Here is a 5,011-nt window from a genome sequence, read left to right as displayed (position 1 = left end):
ACTTTAAAGGGGAACAGTTTAAAGCTCCCTATTATAATTATACTCCAGAAGGCATTTTGATTTAAAATTACCTTATTGGCACAGTAAGTATGTGGCATCTATGACCTGTTGAACACTGAGATGTTATAATTGCATTAAGTATCTGCCTTGGGGTACCTTATTATAATCTACACATAGCTTTTTATTTGGGGGATTGAAGGAGCTACTTGTTGTCTTCTGAAGTTCAGTCTGTTCATTTACCATCAGTAAAATCTACTGAACAGTTTGTCCTGAATTTTGTCTTTCTTTTCAGGTGTTTCAGCTGCATTTGGGAAAGGATGAATTGCTTCAGTTTATCTATACTGTTCTGCCAGCAGGACTGACACCTGTTTAACTAAGTGGTGTGTTCCCTGCTTTTGTGGGCAATCATTTGCAGGCACGGGACAATAATTGGTTTTGGACAAGCACCAACTATCTCTTTTTTTTTTCTTTGCTTGTCCTACTTTTGTGCTTTACTGTTAAATAGAGAAAGACAAACAGTGACAGAGAATCACAGTTGCAGGTATGGGAAAATGTTTGAAAAAATATATACATCTCTATTTCCGTAACCCTCCCTCTCTTCAAAACTTTTTATCATGTTGAAATTGCAGCAGGTGTAAAACATGAACCAGAAAATGTGAGCAGCATCTCAGCCAATTTGATTCTCAGCAATCTCTTTGTTATACAAGACAAGCACCTCTGCACACAGGCACAGCAACCTTCTTATTCAAGCACGTGTTGAAAGCAGTAGGTGTTCCTTTATGGAGCAGTAATACAAGTGCAGGCTTTAGAATTAACATACAGTATATATGAGACATTAACCATGGCTTAAGCTTCTCCGAGGCCTTTTCTTCCCGACAGTCTGCAACAAGTATAGCTACAGGCACTCTTTACCACTTGCAGCCACCAAACTGAAGGACATTTTTGGGTCAAAATCAAGATAAATCAACACCTTATCCCCCCCTGTGCAAATTACATATAGTGCAGCTGTGTTTGATAATCAAACTTGAATGGGTGCATTTCTGCAAAGTCATAATCACCTCCATGCTTTGCAGTCTTTGGCAACAAATTTGTTTTTTTATTTATGGTTAAATTAGCTGTTTCTAATCAATAAACCTAATTTTCTTCCTCCTGTTTGAAATATAAGTGAGATTTTGGTCCAGCGTGCAGCAGCTTAATTCAAAAACAGCACCATCTAGGGTTGAGATGGCACCATAGCTGCAGTCAGCATGTACCATGACACCAGAAACTGAGCATTGCAAATTATGGAAGTCATATTTGTGAAATTTTATCAGGGATTTATCGGGAAAATGTCAACACAGGTATAGAGATTTGAAAATGCTAAAATGCTGCAGAAATGAATACACTAAATGTTAGATAAAGTCAATGTAGACTATTCCAGCTTTTACAACAAAATCAATACACTAATGCAGAAAACGCTCACGCACTTTGCTGAAAAGAACTACATCCTGTGAGTCAGACATATGTAGGGATTTGCCTCTGTTTGAACGTGAAAGTGAGACCTTTTTATGGACCCATAAGTGCTTTATGCTGCCTCCAAAATACCTGTTTGGAGAGGGCTGTCCTGGAAAGGAGTGTGGAGGTAAGAGGTCCACAGGTGTAGTGGTGATTCCTCAAAACTTTTATCTCTCTCTGACTTTTATGGACATTTGTTTATATAACTGTGCCTGCTGCAGCCTACGCCTCCCTTGCAAATGAGCACTGTCAAACTAGAAGGCATTTGAGGTTCACATCAGTAAGTGCAGCATTTGGATAAATCATTGTTCATTAGCTTATGTTGCATATTTGTTAGTTATTCCAACATAAGCCCCATGCATGCTCACTGGTCCACAGTTGTATATTTGACTCATTAGCTGCAGGTTAAATAAATTTACGTAAGGGCAGTTCAACTGTAAACAGCAAACAGTCATACCCTCCACTTGCTGCTTGTTTTTCTTCTTTGTCTAAAGCCTGCCAGGTGTTTTTCCACTGGACTCACTGTTTGTCCTGTTTTTTAAACCAATAGTTCATCATTACAAGTCATTACCTGTCATTATCTCTTTGTGCCTGTCACACCAATTATGCTCAAGGAGAAAGGGAATGCTAGGCATTGGGTCAAACTCTCCTAACCTTCTTACATGCTGGCTGTCTGGTAACTTATTTGATTACACAGCTGGGCATCATTTTGGCACATCCATTGAGAAGCACTCTGCTTAAATAGTGGAAAGTGTGACGAGTGAAATCAAAGCTAAGAATAACCGCTGATATTTCTCCTTACATGTCTGCAGGGAACTATCTTGGTGAATAAACCAGCTACAGGGCTTTATTCAAAGGGGGCATTAACTACGTTTGCAAGTTGTTTGTTTTGTTGTTGTTGTTTTTTGTTCTTTTGTTTTTTGTTGGTTTTTATGTTTTTTTGGTTTTTGGTTTTTGTTGTTGTTGTTTTGTTTGTTTTGTTTTTTGTCTTTTTGACCAACAGCTGATTAGTTTGTTCTTGTACGTTGGCCCAGGGAAATGCCCTCAGGCTGATGTGTTGTTGTGAAAGTGACACAAGTTTTATACTTTAATCTGCTCACTGGCAGATCCTGTCACTTTGCAAACAGGCCAAAACAGTCAGTTAATTAATAATACAGATAATATTTACATTTCTGGCTAATTCTGAATAAAAGTAGGTTAATAACAAGAATAAAATTAAACAAAAGTTAATGTAATAACTGCAGGGTGTGTTATGAATGACTGGTTTCAATAGCCATAAGCTACAGAATGAGAGAGCAGAAGTGTGTGGGATCAAATCATGTTGTGTGACATCCCCCCAACAAACACACACACACACACACGTGCGTAATATGTATTGTTGCATTGCATGCACAGGACATTGCTTTGTAGTGACACATTTCACATACGCATGTGTGAAGAAAAATAAATGTTGTTGTTTTTACTCATAGTGCAGACGTCATAAGCCTCCCCTCTGATTTCATTTTAAACAATAATTTTACTGCAGGTTATTTCATTTCTGTCTGAAAAGTTATTAAAATATCTCCCAGGAGGGATTTGACTTTTCACACAACAGGAAAGACAACAAGAGCTGCAGTTGATAAAGTCTGAAGAAAGTTGTAGCAATACTGTTTTATGATGTTATTGTAAACCAAAAAAGGTTACAAATCAATATCAATTCAAAGTTTCTATATAGAAAATAAACATACAAATAGATTTTACAAATAATTTTTTAACTGATTATCTGAAATACTTTTTAAAAAAGACAAAATAATGACTTTTGAAAGTTGATCAAGAGAATGTATTAAATCAATCTATTTCCTCTAATAATCACTTAAATCCACATTTTAAAAAATGGATTTTAAAGCTAATATGAAAATAATTAAAGATTTAAGAATTTTTATGAAATAATTCCTAAAGTAGACACCAGCATGGTGATCTGATGCTAAATCCTAATTTTTTAAGCTTTAATAAGTGAGAAATCCCATTTTCCCTAATAGGAAACAGAGTATATATGCTTGGTGAAAGTGACATTTGTAGATCTTCTATAGCAACCTGAAATTGAAACCTTGGTATATTATGTACTGCTGTAAAGGCCATTCAGTCCAGTAGGTCACCTTAACCACCAAGCACCTGGATGAAGTCCCTCCAGGCACATTATTGTAAATTAATAGACTTAAGTAGGAAGAGGAATATGAAGTATTTTTTTTTTGAGTTGCTCTGAAAAGTATGCAGTGATTTCCCCCATAAAATGCCCAAATCTCAACACAGCTTATGACTCCTCACTCCCACAATTCCTGAGTAAACTGAGGAACAATATTAAAAAAGGACACGACTAATGATCACTGCTAACAGAGCTTCAGCTTCACACTTCCTGACTCATGCTGTTTGGACAGTCATTTATTTATTATATTCTCATTTTTCCACACGTGGAGCTCTGCTAGAGGAAAAAAGCCAGCATTACACCAACAGTCAGACACCCACGTCAGGTTATCCCTTTCACACTTTGAGAACTACCCAGATCCGCCCACATTCCCCGGAGAGAGAGAGACTAGAGACAGGGAGGGATGGAAGGATGGAGGGAGGAAAGGAGGGACGCCTATTCCTGTGTCCGCGTGTGTTTTTGTCTGTGTGAGTGTGAGTTTCTGAGAGGAAGCGCGAGGGACAGATAGACAGGCAGGCAGCCAGCCAGGCAGGCAGCCAGGCAGGCACAGAGAGGATGTACCCACCTGTGTTTACTCGTGCATTACCGCACTGTCTGAACCTCTACTTTTAATTGGTCGAGGTGGTACTGTCGGTAATGTTGGTATACACCATCCGTACTACACAGATGAGATCACACCCCGCGTGATCATTTAACTTTTATTGCCTTTTTATTGCCCCTAATGAAATTATCATCCCTGTACACTTTAATGAGCACATCAACAAACCTTAAAATGTTTTTATTATTATCACCAAAGCATCACATGTTTAAATAAAAGACAGAATAACGATAGCCTTGAACATCATCTAAATATGAACATTTAAAATTAGCATATCAACACTTTGCTAAAAACCATATTTGCCTGTGCAATGTTTGTAACCTACACTGTTAATGTCATACGTCGTATTACTATTCAACTGAGACAATTCATCCCTTCATTGCGTCCCTGTGCTTGCACACATATTCCGCTGATCCTCTTTCCGGTACCTTTGGCTGTGCGTTGATATCTGCGTAGTTTGGAGTTCATAATCGTTTGTCTCTGTCTCTCTGCACAGATCCCTCCCTTCTCTTCAGCTCCCTCCCTCCTCCGTGCGCTGACATAGTCACTCTCACACTTCCACACGCACACGCACGCACACACAAACACGTCTCCCCCGCACACTCCCCCCGTCTTACTGCTGTCTCATTCACTTCGGTAGTCCATCCACGCACTGACTCCAACTTGAAGCCGGGGGGGCGGGGTTGGATATATACCTCCGAGAGGAGGCCACAAGCTTCACTGAGACTGGACCCACT

Source organism: Melanotaenia boesemani, chromosome 17, assembly GCF_017639745.1.
Source record: "Melanotaenia boesemani isolate fMelBoe1 chromosome 17, fMelBoe1.pri, whole genome shotgun sequence".
In the NCBI taxonomy this organism is placed as follows: Eukaryota; Metazoa; Chordata; class Actinopteri; order Atheriniformes; family Melanotaeniidae; genus Melanotaenia; species Melanotaenia boesemani.
The sequence above is the reverse complement of the archived record's forward strand: the minus strand, read 5'-3'. Positions refer to the sequence as shown.